Below are 21,838 nucleotides of genomic sequence, written 5' to 3' on the forward strand. Positions count from 1 at the left end.
ATGTTTGCGTTGAGCAAAACCCTGAAAACTATTCACTGAACTTGAACATAAAATGATTAACATAAGCTTAATTAAGGACCAGCATTTCCCTTAAAGATTTAAATTATCTCAGTTGGATCTCAACCCATCCCAAACTAGCTGGATAATTCACAAGGTTTCACCCTAAGTAACTTCAACAGTGTTTAACGGGTCTTGATTGCAGCATCTCTGAGCTTGTCCCATGCCAGGCAACACGTCTGGGCAGCCAGCCTGAGTACCCAAGCTGATTTCTCCTCTGCTTGCTCTTTCTAAGAACCTGTCACCCACAAGCTGGTGGAAAGCTGGGGCAATATCTGTGACTAATGACCAGCTGGGAACATATGGGCTGCAAGGTGCCTCTCTTGGGCTCTTATATCGTTGGTGCTCTGGGGGAATCAAATGAGACCAGCAAGAGCAATTTGAGACAGTACCCATGCCTCTTAGTAGGGGGTAACCCTGTCTACATCGGTGGCAAACAGTGACTTGCCTTCCCAGCGCAGGGTTATTTCTGCTGAGCATAGTCTACCTCCTGCTGTTGTCATGGTGACCGGTCCCGCCACCACAGTCATCTTTCAAATTAGATGCTGAGTTACAGCTGGGCATCAGCTGCCTTCGAAGTTAATAATTCTAAGAGTGAATGGGAGCGCCCATGTGCTGGTGCTTCTGGTACCCCAAGTCTGCTCTTATTGGTGACCGTTATCGGATGGAGGCAGAACTGGTTGTATTCTTGAATTCGGGATTTCAAGATCTCCTGGTGATGAGACCATGGTGTGGAAGAACGCCGTCAGATTTGATATCTAAAAACAACCAGGGCTCTGTCTTGATACCACAAGATGCTGCTGCCTCATGATGGATGCATTTATGAAGCCAGGGTGCATGTAGTTGCAGAACATCAGGCTCCCTGCAAGACGAAAAACATGTGTGTCGGTGCAAGTACCCAGACCAAGTCTGTCCACCCCACACTCCAGCTTAGTGAAAACTGCCTACTTCTCGATGACATGTTCATGACAGAGATTCATCTTCCCCTCTTCTGCTCCAGTCTTTCTATCCATAGTTTTTCTCATCCTCAGTCTCTCATCAATTGCAAACTACCCCATGAGTCTAGGGCAAGTCTCTCCAAAGCCCAGTACACTGTTCCATCACTCCAGGGCATATTTACCACACTGCATCATGGTGTCAGTTTATGTCCATTCAATTTGGGTCAATAAATGGATTCTGACCACTGTTGTGTGCTGACCCAGGGATACATAATAGAGGAGAGATTTAGACAGGAGAATCACCCGCTCAGGCAGATAGATGATTCTGTCTTAGAGATGTGTCTTCTGAAGAAACCCACAAGTCATAGTATCTTGGTCTGGAACTAGAGAAGGGATCACAGAAGACATAGCATATGCTTTACTGTGTCTCCCAGATGTAATGGGGATTGAGACTTTCCTGACGAGAATCATGAGGAGCAGGGATTGGGGGTCATAGCCCCAGTCCTTGCTACAATGGGTAGACAACAGCCAGAAAATCTATGAGAAGTGGAAGGAATATGGGAACATATCAGGGGATTTCTGCAGATGTCACAGCCCCTGAGGTCACTTGAGTGGACTGCCAAAATCAGGTTTCCATTGAGGTAGTTCTTAGGTGATAAAATTTTGTAGAGTATCAGAGTAAGAATGGCCAAGTAAGTTTCAGTGTGGATAAACCAAATAGCTGAAGACCAGTACCCCACCTAATAACTATATTGTTATCTGTTTCACCATAATTGCATGGTGTTTTTCTCCCTCCATGAGAAAATAAAAATGAGCCAGGTCACCATAATGGAGGAGCCTGACACAGCAGCAACTGAATGCAGAAAGTTCTGGTGAGTAATTTTTTCATGAACAGCAAAAACTGAGGGAAGAGGGTAGGGACCAGGTGGAGCCTGCATCCTTCATCTCCCCTTGTAAAAGTTTGAGGGGAAGCCACACCATATAATTCTCACCCCTGGATTTTTGCTTTTTTTTTTTTTTTTTTTTTTTGATCTACAAGAAAGCTCCAATGAGCTCATCTTCAGATTTTTGCCCTGGTGGCTCCTGGAAGAACATTCTCCAGAACACAGGATGTTATGTTCCTGTGACCAGATATTTAGTGACCCTGTGGGATGTCAGGATCTGGGACAGTTTCAAGTCTGTCCTTGAAGCCAGGAAGTCTACCATTTATCCCTTGCATAAACCAATCACAGAGTGTGAACTGTCCTAGATATTTGCTAGAACATTGAAGAACACAGTTTTTTTTTTTTTTGGTGAAGGGTATTTCTAGAGAGACTTGGCAGAAATCCACCAGAAGACAGGGTTCCTGTGGGCTGAGGAGTGCCTGCTTCCTGAAATAGAGCATGGTTAGAAACCCATCGCGATGACCTCTGTGCCCTGTTTTGTAGGCTCCTAGTTTCCTTCGTTCACCTGAGGCATTGCCTGATGCTGATGTTCTTAGCTAGATGCATAACATCTCCGGGTGGAGCCTTTTATCCTTTTTCATCCCAGATCCTACCCACTCCCCCAGAGCAAGTCTGAATGTAAAACTGGCTAGGTCACCAACAGACTCATCCACAAGCTTGTTTCTCTTTAGGGACTTTTTATGTATGTCTGTCTGTGGTTGAATGTTGAACTCACTGCCATGCCTGGTCAGGTGAGTTTGAAGTGGTATCCTCAGGACTTAGTGGGTACCAGTGGGTTGCTTCCTTCCCCATTATATGCATCTGTCAAACTCTCTTTCATGATCAGGAGAAAATGTTCCTATGGGGATAGTATTGGATGCTTTTCCCAGCTTGATGGCCTCTAGGGTGACAATTTTCTTAACTTTTTGAGAATTGCTTTGTGTCGTAGTCTATGGTCTATTTATAGAAAGTCCCATGGGGCTATTGAAGAAGAATATATTCTTCAGTGTTTGGGGAGACTCCCCTATAGAGGTCTGTTGACCCATTTCCTCTTTGGTATCATTGCATTCTAATGTATCTTTGAATTTTTGGCAGAATGACCTGTTGATTGTAGAGAATAGGACAGCCAAGTCACCAGCCGCTACTATGTTTGGATTAATTTATTTATTTATTTACCTCTAAGAAATGTTTATAAATTGGGCACACCCCAATTTATTCAGTTTATACATGTTTAGAACTGTCATGTCTTCCCAAGGGATTGATCCCCTAAATAATGCAAGTGAACTTCTTCATCCTTTTTGACTAGTTTTGCTTTGAATTCCATGTAACTGATTATTAGAATAATACTTTCTATATCTCTTCTAGCTCCATTTGGTTGAAAAGTCTTCTTCATTCTTCTGCCCTAGGGTAGCATCTGTCTTTGGTAGTGAGGTGAATATCTTTGAGATGATAAATATATAGATACTATTCTTTAATCTGTTAGTCTGTGCCTTTTAATTTGGGAAATTTTGACCAGTAACATTTATAGCTACTGTCAAAAGGTGTGCATTATTTCTTGTCACTTTGTTGGTGAATCGACAAGTTTAGGTGTTTTCCTACTCCTCATTTGCCTGGCTGTTGATCATGTGTGACTTACTCTGTCCTATAACTTTGTGGATGTATTTATCCTCTCTTTGGCTGCCTGAAGGATTTTCTTCAGGTATCTTCTACAGGCATGAATTTCTTTATCCTGATGATATAGGAATATCTTTGCTTTCTTTTTCTGTCATGGCAGGTGGTTATGTTGGGTGCAATAGTCTGGTCTGGCAGCTTCTTAAAAAAATTCACTTCACTACCAAAGACAGATGCTGCCCTTAGGGCAAAGGAGTGAAGAAGGCTTTTCAACCAAATGGAGCTAGAAGAGATGTAGAAAGTGTTCTAATAATCAATAACATAGAATTCAAAGCAAAACTAGTCAAAAGAGATGAGTCAGAACTTCAAATCCATCATTATAAATCATCCTAAATTTTAAAGTTTCTGTTGAGAAGCCTTATATTATTCGGATGAGCTTGCCTTTATATGTGAATTTTCTTGTTTATTCCTCATATTTAATGTTTTAATTATAACACAGTATGGGTGCATCTTATTTTTGGTCTTATCTATTTGGTGTTTAAATGCCTCCTGTACTTCAATGGACACATTTTTATCTAGACTTGGGAAATTGTCTGATCAAGATTTTTGAAAAAATTTTCTCTGCCTTTAGCACAACATTCTTTTTCTTCCATTCCTGAGATTCATAGAACTGGTCTTTCCATGTGTCCTGTAGATCTCATACTTTTTTTTAGATTATTTTATGATATTGCCTGAGCACTCCAGGTCTTCTTTTCTATCTTCAAACCCATGATTCTGTCCTCCCAATGATTCATTCTATTGATGATGCATTGCAGAATTTTTTATTTGACGTAATGACTTTTCTATTCCCAGTATTTCAATTGGGCTTTTTCCCCAGGATGTTCATTACTTTATTGGATTCTGTTTCCAAGCACTGTATTGACTTCCTCATTTCATTCCATTGTCTACTCTCTTTGGAGTTCACTCTGGATGTCTTTGCACCCTCTTTAATGTCTTTGAACACCTTTATATCCATTCTTTTTCATTATTTATCTAGGTCTCATCTACCCACTCTTTATGGAGCCCATGCTATGAGACTGGTGAACTGAGGAATAGTTGTGATGCTTTGGTTGATGTGCTTCTTGTGTTTTGTAATTGAGGTTTGTACAGATGGTTTTGAGGTAATCATTCCCTGGAAAGGTTTACAATGTCCAATCAGGGCTAGTATAATAGGATTGTGATGTCCATTTCCTCAGCTAGCCTGACTCTCAGGGCCCTGCATGTAACACTCAGCATTCCCCTAAGAGTTGAATTTTTTTTTCTGGGGAGAAAAAAAACTATTCTCTTTCAAAGGGTAGGGCCACTGTGAAAATACAATCACCCCCAAGTCCAATCATTTTAGAAATCAAAGGAGCCCTGATGTTGCTATCCAGTAATACTTACTGTGGGTATGAATGAAAAGGAAAAACCCAGGATACGATCTATAATTAGTGTTCAGTTGATAAAGAAACAGTAGCGGAGGAATGTACGTAAGTGGTGGAAGGGAAAACCAAAGGAGGGAAAGATTAAGTATATCTTGCTAGGCATCAACTAAAAACAAAACTGTAAAGTGAGCATAAAACAGTCCAGTCCACATCTGAGGAGGCTGAAGTACAGAAACATCACAGACCTGGACAACCTTGGGAGAGGGGATGACAAAAGAAAACAAGAGGAGAGATAGGCGGGCAGAGCTAGCCTGCTAAATTGGCAGGCAGTAGTCAGTAAGGGGAGGGAGCCGGAAAGAGTGGGCGGTGCTAAGGCAGCCTGGCTCATTTGCTCAACTGTCTCAGGCACCTGAAGCCTATCCAGTTCCTGAATACTCCTCTGTGGTCACAGACTCTGCTCATCACCCCCTGGGTTTTCCTTTGGGCAGCTGGGTTACCTTACAGAAGTTGGTTCAGTCAGTGGGGGCTGTTTCACAGACAGCTCCTCAGCTCCCTGCCTCACCTCTGGGCAATCCTTTGGGAGCTGGGTATGAAGGCTGCCCCACCCTTGTGAGATCCTTCCAAATGTCTTGTTTACTTCTGGGAGCATGTGTTTAGGATCCCCTGCAGATTCTGGCTGTGACCAAGTTCCTGTCTTGCTAAGTACTGAGTGAACCCAGGAGTCAGTCAGATGGCCAGGTTTTCCATGAGTCTGTTTCTTAGAGGGTCTCAGGTTGCCCAAACAGAAACTCAACATGAAGCTTTTTGAAAATTTGTCCCCTACTGTTCCAGGAAAGTGTTAAGAAGAGAGAGATTTCCCTGAATTCCCCTTGTTTTGCAAACTGTTCATACTGTGCTCTAAAATGTCCACTATTGGAAGAATAGTGAGGATCCTCTGTGCCTCTCCATCCTGAGCTATGACTCCCCTAATTGATGCTGATGGCCCTGCTCATTGTGAATATGGTGCTCTATGCACCCAGCCGATCTCTCTGAGATTGTCCCTGAACTTCCTCTCCTGACTGGTCAAGCTCCCCAATTTTGTGTTGCTTATAAAGTTAGAAGCATTTGGCCAGCACTCACTTCTGGTAGCTGTTAGTTGTCCCCAGCTTCAAGACTAGGATGAGACACAAACGTTCTGCCTTCTGTCGAGTTTTTTTCCAGCACGGTTTTGTCCATGCAGTAAATCTGTGCTCTGCCCTATACCAGCAAGTGATCTAGGCTCCAGCGTCTTGAATTCAGGATTGTTGTGATCCAATATGGAGTCATGTAACTAAATAGTAATGTATGAAAATCTGTCAATTGCAAAAGATTTCTAAATGCATAGGTACCAAAATCAATTTGAATCAGATAGGTAATGAATCCAGGTGCCTCTGGCAGCACTCAGCCATGTGGTGTGGTGTCGTTTTCAATGAACATCAAAATTATATGAATACAAAAGAATTCTTTTACAATACATTTATTTAACATCTATTATCACTTTGAAAAAGTTTAAATGGATTGATAAATAATCCAAGAGCAAAAGAACTCTTCATCCAAACCCAAGTAGGCAGCGTCTCGTTGCAACCACAGGCAGCCAAAAGGAAGCATTGCTCTAACTATGAGAAGGTGGAAGAGGATCTGGAACACTGTGCAACCGACCGTAGGTGCCTGTGGATATTTGGGAGACTCCCCCGAGTCCCTGCAGAGAATAGAAAGAAAGGAAGGTGGAGGTCAGAGACTGCCTGCACAGCAGACTTCATGACTGTTGTTTTCTCCAAGGCTCCACAGCAGGCACAAAGGCAATTTAAAGAGGGAGACTATCGCTCTGAAGGGGAATGGAAATCCTGGGCAACTGTCTGTAATGTGCTCACTCTTGCTTTTCTCAAAACTTCAGATTAAACTGTCCATAATTTGCTTGAGGAGCCCTGTAATTACATGTCAAGAAATGAATTCCTCCGCCTGTCACATTTGTTTCCCAAGGTTATTTACATTCTGAGTACCTGGTAGATGTACCACAGGGGCTGTCCACAAGCCTTGCTTTGTTTAACAACACAGGGACATAGGTGTCCATGGCTCAGTGTCCTGGGAGCAAGTGCACACCTGTTTGGAACACTCTCATGGAACCCCCTGCTCATAGAGAGATGAATTCCCTCAGGAAGGAAAATTGCCTTCCCTCTGGCCACTATTCTCTCTTTTCGCCAATCAGATTCAACCTCTTGTTTCAGGGTTACCCATCCGAACTTGGCTTCAATATACACCTGCATGTGCCCACACACTTCCATTCTATCTACACTTCCACATGATTAACAAGCCTCTGTACACATGTGTGACCCAGTACACCTACACCCAATTGACCATGTGCACACATCTATGTATATATACTCCTGCGAATAATCAGACATGCATCTACACATGTTCATACAGCATGCTTGCACACACCTACAACATACCTCTGTACATCCATGCATACTCCTATACTTGCACATACATGTGCAGAACCTTATAGCCATCTATAACATACCTGTGTATAAATAAACTGCCGTTGGCAGAAAGGTCCTAGAAAGAAAGACGTGGCACAAACTGTCTGGATAGCCCCTGGAGAAGGGATTTTTTTTTCCTTACACCTCAATAACTTTGTTCAGGATTTAGTCAGTGCTTGGCTCTTAGATCCAAGCTGAAGGAAAGAAAATAAAGCAGGGTGTTGACGCAGGCTGTTTATTCATTCGTGGCTGCCCAGACCCCAAAATAATCACTCAGAAACTATATTACTTGCAATACTGTTTAGCCAATAGCTTAAGCATATTTCTAGCTTACTCTTATACCTTAAATTAACCCATTTCTATTAATCTGTGTATCGCCACATGGCTGTGACTTACCATGTAAAGTTTCCTCTGGCGTCTGTCTCTGGCGGGGGCTACATGGCTTCTCTCTGATTCTGCCTACTGTCTCTATCCTGTATTTGCTTGAAACTCCCTCCTTGCCCCTATTCTTCTAAGCCATTAGCCGAAATAGGCTTATTTGTTAACCAATAAAAGCAACACATAGACAGAAGGACTTTCCACACCAGCAGGGCATTTTCAAGACCAACAACCTCAGGCAAACATATTTGTGGAAATTACAATCGCACATACTTGTGAAGACAAGTGGTGTTGAACTCGGTAGGTATTTTGGGGGCCAGGGAGGTTTTTGTCTATGTCCCCATGCAGGCATCTAAGGGATACAGGAGGGGAAGCTGTATCACTTTCATCATCCAGTGCTCCCCAAAAGTAGTATCCCCAAGGGGCTTAAACGGCTGAGGATAGACATGCACTGTCTCCCTCCTGACTTCTGCCAAGGAGATCCCCTTAGCCTTTACTAGGCTGCCTTAGCCTGTGCTATCTTTCAGAGCTTTCCAGCCATTGCTCAGCAAGACACCCTCAACTGCCTCCACACCACATCCAGCACTGACCACTGGTGTCACTGCTGTCTGAGGTTTCTGTCCTGCCCAGTTCCCACCGTCATTAAGTCCCAAAAAAACATACAGAGGTCTACATAATTATAAACTGATTGACCCATTAGCTCAGACTCCTTATTAACTCTTATAACTTACACTAGCCCATTATTCCTGTCTATGTTAGCCATGTGGCTTGGTACCTTTTTTGGCGAGGCAGTCACAACTTGCTTCCTCTTTGTCTAAGTTACAACTGCAGACTGAGCTTTCCTATTCCCAGAATTCTCCTATTCTCACTGCCCCGACTCTACTTCCTGCCTGGTTGTCCTGCCTCTACTTCCTGCCTGGCTACCAGCCAATCAGCATTTTATTAAAATACAATTGACAGGATACAGACCATTGTCCCACAGCAGTAGTACCAGGAGGTCTAGAGCCGGCTTCCCACAGACAGGAGGCTGCCAGAGACACCAGAAGCCTTCACAGACATAGGATCAACACTATAGTGTCTCAGATCCACAGACTCAGAGTCAGCAAGAACTGTTTCCAATGCAGACTCCAGCTGGACAAGGCTAAAGCACACGCTTAGAACTGGGCAACAGTGTGGCAGAGGCCTATGCTGTCCAGTCTTCTGCCGAGAGATGCACAGGCAAAGCCTGCCTTTCTCCATCCTCACTGAAGTGGCTCAGACTGCACCTCAGCTGCACGGTGGCTTCTGCAGAGCTCTGGATGCACGGAACACACCTTCCTCTATAGCTGAAATTGGCACATGCTCATCTCTGGAAACATGATAGATGAATCAGAGAATGTGGAACAGTGAGAACAGAAGTGTCTCAAGTATGAACCTGAGTCAATATACGATTTTACAAGTGGGAAGGAACAGCTGAGTGCTCTAAACAATGCCACACACACGTACACACACACACACACACACACACAAGACTATGAGCCAATTACCATGCCCCAGCTATGAAACTATGGAATTCCAGCAAAAAGCCAAGTAAAGGTCAGAGGATTCCCAGTTGGTCGATAACAAGCCCTCTGAGAAAGCATGAGGGACTGAGACCACACCCCCAGCACCCATGTAAAAGCCAGGTATGGTGTCACTTGACTGTTGCTATAGTGCTGGTAGGGAAGTTGGGACAGGGCAGTGGCCAATGGCCCTGACCCTAGATGAGCTGTAGGACCAGTACAAGACCCTGTCTCCAAATAAATAAGTAAACAAAATAAGGAGGCGAGTAGAAGTAGGCATCCAACTTGGGTGTCAGGCTGCTATCTCCTTGCACACATTGTGACAGTTAGCTTTACCAAGTTGACACAATTCAAGAGACTCTCTGCGGGAAAGGGAGCCTCAGTGAAGAATTACGTATTTTGGGTTGACCCATGGGCGTGTCTGAGGGAGGTCATCTTAATTAAGTCAGTGGATGGGAGAAAACCCAGGCCAATATGGGCAGCACCATTCCCTAGTCAAGGGTTCTTAGATGAAGCACAGGCAAACATGCGTGTCTTTGTTTGTCTTTGCCCTTGCTATCTGAAGCTCTTACATCGACTCCCCCACAATAATAGACTATAACCTGGAGTTGTAATTGAAACAAACCTTTCCTCCAAAGCTGCTATTTGTCCGAGTAGTTTAAACATAGCAACAAAAATGAAACTGGAACATACACATGAATGCATACACCACATGCACACACACACACCAAATAACCAAGGCTGCTTTTCTAAACAACGTGGCCCCTCCTCCTCCTGGTCTCCTGGGTTAGTTTGGACTTAACCTGGAATTGCACTTATTTATAATGGGAAAACCTGTTACCTGACAGTCCGAAATGGGTGGCATGCCAAAGTTAATATGCTTCAACTTCAAGAAAGACCAGGAATTAGGGATTGTGTGGGTCTATTAAGTGGAAGGCTGACCACTGAACCTTCAGGAAGCCGATGTGTATCAGAAATGAGGGTCTATGATGAGCAGTCTCTGTCCATGGTTCTGGGACAGTAACCAGAATCCCAAGGAGGTCCTTTCTGTACTCTCTTATTGAAGACAGGAAGGGATGCCATGGACTTAATACTATTGACATCCTCCATAAGCCAAGCTCATAGACAGACAAAGATGGTCCTTAGGGATGGGGTCAAAGGAACAAGGTATCATGCCTTCTTAGTGCTTTAGTTCAGAAGCCCAAATCCTGATATGCCCTACACTTGTTTCAACTCTGAGGCCAATTTTCACTTTGCTCAGTGTCCAGGATGCATCATGAAGGCAAATCTACAGGGCAGGTTGTTGCCAAGCTGGTTACGAAGGTCTCTGGGGGCCAAATTGCTAAAAAGATCTGATTCTTCAAGAGCAAAAGAATTCCCTGGAGGAGTACCACACAAGCAAAGAAATAGAATAAAAGTGGCATTTAAAACCAACGTGAAGGAGCCTGGGGACATAACTCGTGGACCACACACCTATCAACGTGAGAACGTGACCTCAGTTCTCCAGCATTCATGTGAAGAGCCAGGCATGGAGGCCAGGGTCAGTGATCCCAACACTAAGGAAGGGAATGGAGGAGAGTCCGGTTGGGTAAAGCAGAGAGTGATGAAGGAAGTTACCCGCGTTGACTTCTGATCTCTAAATACATTACAATCAGATGCATTTGTGCACACATGCATACACACACGTACATGCATGCACACACACATGCACAAGCATACATACCACACGCACATGCATGTGCGCACACACACAATCAAATAGATAAAAGCAAAGTGAACAACAGGATACTTAAAGCAACATTTACTATGAAAAATGAAATTAACTCTGAAAGCTAGGAATTCCAAGTTGGCTTCAGGCCACAGAGATTTTCAGCAAGATAAGATGGTCATTTGATGAATGAGTCAGAAAACAAGTAACATAACCTGGGAGGTGGTAGAGCATGCCTTTAATCCCAGTACTCAGGAGGAGGCAGAAGCAGGTGGATCTCTGTGAGTTTGAGGCCAGCCTGGCCTACAAAAAAGTTAGTTCCTGGACAGGCTCCAAAGCTGCAGAGAAACCCTGTCTCAAAAAAAAAAAAAAAAAAAAAAAAAAAAAAAAAAAAAAGAAAGAAAAGAAAAAGAAAAGAAATTTGGCAACATTCACTCTTATCTTCCTTGTAGCCGTAAATGGCACAAACATTTGGAAAGCTTTATATGAAGCCCCCCCCCCCACCCTTTTCTTCCTCCTTTAAGTCCATGATCACATCCACTCTCTCCAATGCATCACCGTCTCCAGGGCTCACAATCAGATTTGATTGGCACTCTGCTGGTGCTGGGAGGGGCTGTGGAGAGCTGATTAGGTCATTAAGGAGGATTAGCAGCCTTCTCTGGGGACTGGATTATCTGTTCCAAGTGCAGGTTGCTGTGCAGCAGGTCGTCTTAGGCTTTGTGCTTTCCTGTCTCCCCTCTATTGTGTGTCACTGCTTGTTCTAGAACTCACCACATAGACCAGGCTTACCTTGAACTCTCAGAGACCCAGCTGCCTCTGCTTCCTAAATGCTGGGATTAAAAGTGTGCACCTCCACACTGAGGTTAGGTGTTATTATTGATGAAACTTTTCATAGACCTCAGTTTTGACCATTTTGCACTTGAATTTCACTAAATATTTGCCCCCTTCAAATATGATACTGGTAAATAAATTTTCGGTGGAGACTCACCCACAGGAAGGCTCTGGGAAGCCACCACTTGACTGCCAGGTGACAGTGATACAGGCTATGTTCCTAGACGCTCCCGTCACTGTTTACCTGTGTAGTATGTGGGATGCTACAGCCCTTAGAGTCGGTGACTGACAGTGTCTGTTTGTGCTACAGCTTCTAGCTTCTCCTGTGGGCTTTTCTGAGTTCCCAGCAATTCCCAGTGTGGGAGAACCACACACACCTCTTATCCCAGCATGTAGGACCAAGGGGCAAGAAGGACTCAGGTTGGAGAAAACATGGGTTGCAAAGAGAGATTCTGTCTTGATTGTTTTCCAAAGTGATTCCTAACGTTTTTAGTTGAGGTGATGAACACTCTAAAGTTTATCTCAGCAATATAGTTATGTCAGCCCTCATGGAAGGGATTCCAGTCCTCCTCACTCTCCAGACACATGATAAGGCTACCAATGGTCACTGGCTACCTTATGAACCAGCCTGGTTTCCTCTCAGGAATCTAAGAGCCCACTCCTGCACCTCCACACAAGGAGACTGGCTCCTGGGAAGCTGGAGGCTAGCTGTGGCCTCCCAGCCTGGGACATCCCTGGGACGGAGGAAAGTAGGGTGAAGACTTGAACATGCTCTTCCCGGGGCCTGGGGGTCAGGTCATCAGCACAAACAACACCTAAGAGTACGTCTTGTCCTGTAGCCCTCGGTCCACTCTGGCAGAGACCTTAGTGATTCTGGCTTCATTGCTGATGAAGGAGAACACTGCTCAACCCTACCTCCATTTCCCACTTCTCTATTTAGGGCCAAAGTGCTAACCTGCCATGCTTTCTCCTGGAAGCAAAGACCCATGAGTGTCATGTGGTCCTGTCGTGGGAAAAGCCAATCTAGTGTCCAGTCCCTGCATTCTACGTAGTGTTTCCAGAATTTGTCAGTTTCTGTACATCTGGGTAGTCACCTATAAAGAGGGCATTCCCATCTGAGGAAGAGGAGGTCCCAAAGGAGTGCGCTCCAGCCCTCAGCATCTTTATAGTACCTAATCCCTCAGTACAGTCCCATCTCGCCGTGCTTAGTAAGCGTTGCGACATAGGAAGGTCACCAGAGAGTAAGTCTAGCTCCCAACGGGGAGGCACACCAGATGACCATTGCTTGGGAGCAAAGGGCTGCAGTGAGGACAATACACCTGCACAGGCCATGGCAGGCCGTACCCTTGCTAGGGCTCCAAGCTGCAGGAGTGCCAGTCAGCACAGACGTTGTTCAAGTGGCCCCTAAGACAGAGATAAAAAAGTATTACGTGGAAGAGAGTGAGAATTGTCATGGGGATGACCTCTCCATCTGGACGTTTCCAGACTGCCAGCGCAGAGCTTGAGTCATTCCCTTCCTCCTTGGGCTCTTCCTTCCCAGCTGTTCTGCCTTTCCCTACACTGCTCCACCCAAGGACAGGAAAGGAAGGGTGGTGGTCCTGGCCCAGAACTTCACACTTGATTTAGACCATGACCCATGACCTAGCCTGTGACCTCTGATCCTACAGATTGTGCTATAGCTGACAAGTCAGATAGATTGGAAGAAAACAGTAACAGTAAGAACCCTAGGACTTTCCTGATGGTGTCCACGTCCCTCATCCCATTTTCCTAACTGGTCCTGGTGACTGAAGGAAGACAAGAGGGTGTGGGGCAGGGAGAGGAATATAGCCGTATCAAGGAGTGTGAGGTGACAAGTGACCACCCACCAGCCAGGCTCCCCTCTATCTGAGCTGGAGGCTCACTGCATATCTTTAGCTCCTGTGATGGCTCTGCCTGGGAAACCACAAGGCTCTGGGGAGGATCCTCAGCTCCAGCCTTCCCTTCCTCACTCCTGTTCTACATGCCAACACTGCAGGGCTCTCCCTTCCTCACCCCTCCTCTCTACACAACACTGCAGAGCTCTCCCTTCCTCACCCCTCCTCTCTATCACAACACTGCAGAGCTCTCCCTTCCTCACCCCTCCTCTACATGCCAACACTGCAGGTCTCTCCCTCCTCTCTATCACAACACTGCAGAGCTCTCCCTTCCTCACCCCTCCTCTCTATGGCAACACTGCAGGCTCTCCCTTCCTCACCCCTCCTGTACATGGCAATACTGCAAGGCTCTCCCTTCCTCACCCCTCCCATCCATGCCAACACTGCAGGGCTTTCCCCTCCTCACTCCTTTACTCCATCATAACACTGCAAGGTTCTTTTTAGTTGACTCAAAAAATAATTTCTGGTGCTAAGGAATGGGTCCAGCATTTCTGCTTTGCATGTTCGTAAGAAAGCTTTTTGTTGTGCAGTCGAATTTTCCTAGGTCTTCTGGGGAAGTTCCAGCAATCTGGCTTGGGCACACTTGGCACACTCCTCTGGTGATGACTTGACATTTCACTAGTTGCTCAGAGACACCTGTTAGGGACATTAGGAGCTAAGGCTCCAGGACAAGCTCCAGGGACCACAAGCCTGTGTTATGCTTGGCTGTGACAGCATCCAGCAGAGAGGGTTGCAGAAGCAGCACAGTGGCCCCTTCAGCTGGACATCTCGGCAGCTGGCCAACAGCTTACATGGGGATTTGCTCTGCATGCTCACAGGCATCCTGGGATGGAGGAGACAGCGCATGGAGGTATGACGGGAGCATGATGGATTAGCAGCCATAAGTCTCATTTCAGCCACGCCATGAAAACGTCGTGCTGCTGGGTTATGATAACCAGATCAGGGCAGAGGGAAGGATAAGACCTTTAGGGTCCATAAGATGTGCTGCATGTACCACGACAGAGGAGGGATCTGCAGAGGAAGGGATCATCCTGGGTTAACCTCCTCAGAGATGTCTATGAAATAGAGGAGAGGGCTGTTGGAGACTGAGTGAATAGCCCTGCTCTGTCACAGATGACAGATGAGATGTCATGGGCAGAGGCCTCCTCTGCTTTATCCTGTGGGGCTCTTCATTATCATGACGTTTTCATGGTGGTTTGCCTTTCTTAGGAACGTACACAATGGACAGTACGCTATAGAAAGACATGGGCCAGGTATCCTTGCTTTCTGGAAAACCAGATGATTGACAGGACTGACAGTGAGGACACTCTGTCCTCTGGAGATGACTGAGCACTACGGCAGAGTTTTAGGGAATACTGGGGCGGTAGTTAATATTGTGAACCCAACAGGAGTAAGGATTCCAGAGATGAATTTCTGAGCAGATCTAGATTAGTAGAATTGCAGTGAGAAGACCCCGCCCTAACTGTGGGGGAGCCATTCCAAGGGCTGGAGTCCCAAACTGAATAGAAGGGAACAAGAAGATTTCATCTCTCTGCTTCCTGACTGCAGATGCTAAGAGATCAGCTGGTGCACATTGCTGTGGCTGTGCCCTCCTGGCGGTGAGGGATGGCTCCCCTCAAGCTGTGAGCTGAAATGAGCCCTTCTTCCTGTGAGTTGCTTCTGGTCAGTTCTTTTGCCATAGTAGCACGGAAAGGAACTCACAAGGCTGATGCCCATGTTTGCCACAGCACCACTCACAGTGACCAAGTCAGAGACACAGCCCAGGTGTCTGTCAAGAGATAAGCAGATGAAGTGTGTGTGTGTGTGTGTGTGTGTGTGTGTGTAGTGTGTGTGTCGTGTGTGTGTGCATGCGGGCATATGTGTGTATGTGTGTGTATCTGTGTGTGTGTCTGTGTATGTGTGTGTGTGTGTGTGTCTGTGTATGTGTGTGTGAGTCACAGAACTGACCCTGTGTGGGAAACGCCCTGAACTGTAGGAACTTTGCCAAGCATAGTTGAGGGACTGAGTCAGGAGGCTGGTCATCAGTCAAGGGAGAGATGGAGCAGTTGGGAGCACACAATTAAGAAACAGCAAGAAGGAAAGTCCATAGGTACCAGTGTGGCTCTGAAGAGCATGGGCATCATGGGACAGTGGGATATATAATGCTGCGGTCAGCCACCATGATGAAGCATGACAGGTTCAGACTCGGTGACATGTGTTTTGTGAAGTGGATTTGGGGCTCCTGGGCTCACTCTGTGGCTATCCACAAGTACTTGGACACATAGCTCCAGAGTCTGAGACGATGCCCTCCACAGAGCAGAGGTGACTCTGAAGGTCTTTCTACCAGGCTGTACTTCCTGTAGACATAGATGGCAGCCACTACACAAAAACTACCACAAACTAAACAGAAACCACTCCCCACTATTTACCTCTGGAGCTCAAAGATAAAACCATGCTATGTGTGACTGCCAGCTTGCCCTTCCCTGCAGCCGCAACCTCATGACCTCTGTCCCCTGGTTACCCAGCTACTCTTAGTGTGTCATCTTCACCTGTGTCAAAGCCCCCTAGACTTGATTTCACGTATCAAAGCATCAGTGTTCTAGAGCCTGTTCCCATAGCAACCCAGAGAAGCCAACCCAGTTCAGCTCCGTTTGTAGGTCACAGCCAAACACATATTAAGAGCTAGTCTGGAATGACACTGGCCTAGTGAGACACTTGTGAAACCTGATCACACCTACATCTTTGGTTGTCACATGAGATCAGGACTCTGGCCTGTGAGTGACTGAGGAACCACAAAGCAGTTGGAACCAGGCATTCATTGCCTGGAGTGGCTGAAAATCTGGGAAGAAGAACACACTTAGGTTCCTTGACTTGTAGTGGCTTCTAAGAGGTAAGATTACCTGCGTGGGGAAGAGTCCATACACCACAGCAGACTCTGCAGACAGAAGAGAGATGAAGTATCCATAAGGCCTGTCTCTTCTCCATTTCTGTCTAAAGAAGGAACGCCCACAGAAGGTAAGAAGCTGTTTCTAAAGATGCTGGAGACACAGTAGACTCTCCCCTTCAGCGGGAGCTGCATCTTTGCTTGTCTGTCCTTCAGGTGAGGGGCAGGTGAGGTGAGGTCCTGTTCTTCCTAAGTCTAGGATCTGCCTATAGACCTGTCTATCTAGATCCTGGTCTCATTGTGCATATCTGCTCTAAATCATGGCTGAGGTGAAGCGAGCCAAGGCCTCACTACTAGCACTACTACCTGATCACTGAGACATTTGTGTGGAAGGGCTACACTCATACCAAGAAGAGTCTTGATCTGTCCTGGCTCGTCATCCCGTGGCTGCGACCATTGCCCATTAGAGTGTCAGTCAGGTAGTGCTGAGGGACAATGGTGGTACCCTGTAGAGATTTATTTCTCGTACTTGTTTAATAAATGCTGATTGGCCAGTAGCCAGGCAGGAAGTATAGGTGGGGTGACCAGAAAGGAAGTAGAGGTAGGCCAATGAGAACAGGAGAATTCTGGGAAGAAAAAAAGATTCCATCTGCAGTCATCACCAGGACACAGAGCAAGCGAGATGAGAACACCTCACTGATAAAGACACCAAGCCACATGGCTAACACAGACAAAAATTATGGGTTAGTGTAAGACGTAAGAATTAGTTATTAAGAAGCCTGAGCTAATAGGCCAACCAATTTATAATTAAAGTAGACCTCTGTGTATTTCTTTGGGACCAACGGCTGCAGGACTGGGGACAGAAACCTCCATCAACACAGGTACCCTAATTATCCATGGAGGAGCAAGCATAAGGCTGGGGCTGAGATAGGCAGATGCTGAGACAAGCAGACAGATGCAGGTGATGGATATGGCTGAGTGAAAATTCCCCTGGAGGTTTCATACCAGGAGATGTGTGGTGGTTTGAATAAGAATGCCCCCATAGGCTCACGTGTTTGAATGCTGTGTCATCAGGGAATGGCAATCTTTGAGAAGGATTAGGAGGCGTGGCCTTGTTGTAGGAATGTGTCACTAGGGCGTGGGCTTTGAAGTTTCAAAAATCCAAGCCAGGCCTAGTTTCTCTCTCTTCCTGTTGCCTGGAGATGCAGGTGTCGAACTCTCAGCTACTTCTCCAACAGTATGTCTCCCTGCATGTTGCCATGCTTCTATGATGATAATGGATTAAACCTCTGAAACCGTAAGCCAGCCTCAATAAAAAGTTTCCCTTTGTAAGAGTTACAGTGGCAATAATGTCTTTTTTCAATGATAGAACAGTGACCAAGACAAGAGGTGAGAGTCAGCAGAGACCTTAAGAGCACATCTTAAGGATGGGCCCTGCCACTCCCTCCTCCACTAGCCCTGTCTTTAGTCCAGTTATTAACAGTGGCTCAGAAGATTGACAATGAGCTGCCAGCCCTAAAGAACCTGGATTCCACAGCCCTGGTCCCTGTGGCTCCCCTCAGGGCTATGAGGAAGATCCTCAGCTTCCCACCACTGCATCTGCAGAATTCCCAATCTGAGTTTCTTGCTTTAATCAGAAATATGTCCTGAAACCATCAGGAGACAACTGTGCCTCTTTTACTCTCAGGAAGAGGCAAGGTTGATTTTTCTGAAAGTGAATTCATTTGATTTTGTTAGGGGCTTTTGCTTTGTTTTGTTTGCTTGTTTTTACCTGTCTCGATAATAGCATTAGCTCACACATGAGGGTGGTCTACCTTGGAGAGGAACTCGCTCTCATGCAGGCAGAAAACACTCACCAAGTGTGTGTTTCTGAGAGCACCGCACAGAGATGCCGTGGTGCTCTTTGCAACACGCAAGAAGGCAGGCTCTTGAACCAGCCGCTTAGTGAATGAGGCTGAATGTAAATCACAATATTGGATTAAAGTGAAATTGCAGTTGGCAGGATTGGGAAGACAAAAGGTTTGTTATCAAAGCCATAATTATTTAAACCTCGATTCCACCACAAATCCACGACTCTCAGGCAGCCGCAGCTTTCCGTGGGGCTCGCCCCCTCCTGTGGCGTCTGGCCAGTGCCATTTAGAGCTCTTTGTCTGGAGGTTGACAATCCATCCTCATCAAAATCACACTCACAAAACCGAGACAATTAAACATCTCCCCGTACAAGTGTCTCAGAATGTCACGTACGCACTCCGACGAAGGCCTGTCCTCAATGACCAAAGAGAGCAACCCGGTGTGAACCAGAGGAGAAGGACAGAATTGTTAAGCGACCCTTTGCATTTTAAGCAACATTTAATTAGAAACACACTTTAACCACCAAAATGATAAAAATCCAAGAGATTAAAATTTGAGTGTCAATTATCATAAAATTCATCATTGTAATTCTTATTAAAACTCACTGTTTAGATAGGTAATGATTTTATAATATGCCAATTTGCATAAGGAGCCCTGAGATGGCTTATTATTTCGATTCCACACAATTACAATGCCAGCCCCATACATCAGAGCTCTCAGCAATGTAAAACCATGGCGCTAATTAATAAGCCATTTACTGACTGCAGCTAGTTACCGCGGTCCTGCAGCTGACCTCGAGAAGACGAGCCATCTCTGAAGTGCCTGTGTGTAACTACAAACATAATGGCGTGCCAGGAGGGAATCATTAAAAATAATTTACACAAGCCTTCATTTACAAGATCTTTTGATAGCACGCTTCCCCGGTGTTTAGAACCGCAGTGCAACCCCGACCATTTGGGAAGGGCCAAGTGGGGGAGTGAAGGAGGGTACCTAAGTGGTTAATTAAGAGCCATTCGGACGCCACAAGAGTCTCCTGAAAAATCCCTCTGATGTCTGCAGTGTCAAATGTCTCTCACAGGGAAAGCCACCAGGGGCAGCAGCCATCTCGGGCTAATTACTGGGGACAGGAGCAGCTGAGAATGGTCCTCACGGGGTTCGTGCCCAGAGCGCCCAGGCTTAGGATGGAGCACAGCAATCTTTTGTGTGGCCTGACTGGCAGGTGAGCAATAAAGGGGTCTCGGATTGAGCAGGTACCTGGAGCCGTGGCTGAAGAGAGCGTCCCACCATCCATCCCCACCCAGGCCATGAAGCCTGTAGTGTCACATCCCTCCATGAGAACAGGAGCATCCTCAAAAGCACTCTGAAGAGCACGTGCTCCCTCCGTGGGTCATTTCTAAAAGAAATAAAAAAGATCCCCCAGTAACAAACAGGTTTCCTTTTAAAAGCCACCTAAGATCATCAGAGACTGACCCTGGGTAAACAGCAGATGTGCTCAGAAATTTCACTGGGGGACGAGGTGCTGCTGGACTCATTAGCATAGACAACATTTCTACAAGGCTTCTCTGACTTAACGTTTTTAGGAAACAGGAAAATGAGCAACATTCACAGATCGTTAAAAAAAGAATTTTGAGAGGGAAGAGACAGCAGAGGGCAGACCGTGTGAGTAGAGAAGTCTAAAATAGTCCTCCTAACTTAAATAAAAATAAACCAACCTAAGACTCAGATTTAAAAGCCTAGTAACGTGAGGGTGGCTTTGGGGGTTAGAATGGAAATTCTGAGCCTTGGGAACAAACAGGCAATGGGCTGCAGAAAGCAGGACTCAGACAAGTTTGCTGTGTAAGTGACCTAGGGTCCTTGTCTTTGCTTTCCCAAAGCTCCAGACAGCTGCCCCAACCTTGTTTGCTTCAAGAAATTACTGCTTTCCCTCTAATGCGAGGTGAGTGTTCGGATTCAAATGGTTCATAAATGCACTTTTTTTCTTTTTTAATGGTGGCAAGGCTGTCTGCAATCTCCCTCAGCACTGGGGGTCTTAACAACGCATTCAGAACCAACATATTTGTCACAACCAAGGAAACCCAGGTCTCTTGAGGCTTTTATGGTGAGGAAATAAAAGACATGTTGTTCCCGTCTTTAAATAAATGGGTGTGAATTTCCCATGCTGAACTCAAAGGCCCGGGTGCCCTGAATACAGGAGAGGTTTATGCATGTCGTGAACTGCTGAGAAGACTGCGCGGGATGAGTTCAGACACTTAACTGCACAACTTTATTGTAATCCCAGTCTTTTAACGCTGGCTTTTGCCATGGAGAAGAGCTTCGAACGTAAAGCATCCTTTGAAGCCCAGACAGTAGCAAGACAAAAGGCAAGGAGACAAAAATCAGCCCAAGGATGGGTGTGAGCAACTCCTCATCCCTGCAGGGACCATCTCCGGCGAGCCCCTTCTTCCTGCAGGGCCTGCTGGATGTGCTATAGGAACGGGTTTGGTTCATCAGCTTGTGTACAGATGATTGGAGGGTAGCTGTATGGCTGCCCGAAGCAAGGAAGAGCCACCCAGGGCAAGAGCCACCTGGCTTTGCACAATCAGGTACGGGAGGTGCTGAGGAGGCGGCAAGATGCTCGTGGTTGAGTGCCACCTCCCAACTCACAGGAGAGCCAAACTGCAAGGGCAGCCATGAGCGTAGCATTTGAGACATGCTCTAATTGACACCCATCTCTTCTGGCATCTGCCTCTCAACATTCTCCTCGGGAGAGAAAGGTGGGTCCCTGGTGGGCACGCAGCAAGCTGCCTGATGCAAGAGACCCAGCAGACGTCACCTCACACACCTGACTGGCTTGCGGCTCCCGCAGACAGAAGCAAACAGCGTGATGACTCGGAGTAATGCTAAGGAAAACACGGGAACTTAGATATTAGAACCCGTGTCAGCACATATGAATAATTTTAATTAAGATGATTCCCAAACCGATGGAACCCTTAAGCCATGCATCCTTGGAGAAAGAGAAGTTCACTCTTTTTAGAGTTGCATAATGTTTTGCTTCAAAAATCGAGTAAAATATCCAGCACATTAAAATTTCCACTATAATCCTGGCCTCCTGTTCTTTCACATTCGTGGTTAAAATTTTATTTTCAGCCTGTCTGAGAGACAGTATCAAAGGCTCTTGCAGGTCATGTGGCTAGCAACACCATGCAAAGGTCTCTGTTTGCAACCCTTGTTCACCAAGCGAGCCCCTTTTCTCGACATTTTTACCCATACAGAAAAGCACATGATTTATTAGGTAGCAGCAATCTACAGAATCTCGGGCAAAAACGACAATTGCAATTCTCTTA

The sequence above is a fragment of the Microtus oregoni genome, unplaced genomic scaffold (genome assembly GCF_018167655.1).
Source record: "Microtus oregoni isolate MIOR12 unplaced genomic scaffold, Mior012 000040F_ref0000088, whole genome shotgun sequence".
NCBI classification, from domain to species: Eukaryota; Metazoa; Chordata; class Mammalia; order Rodentia; family Cricetidae; genus Microtus; species Microtus oregoni.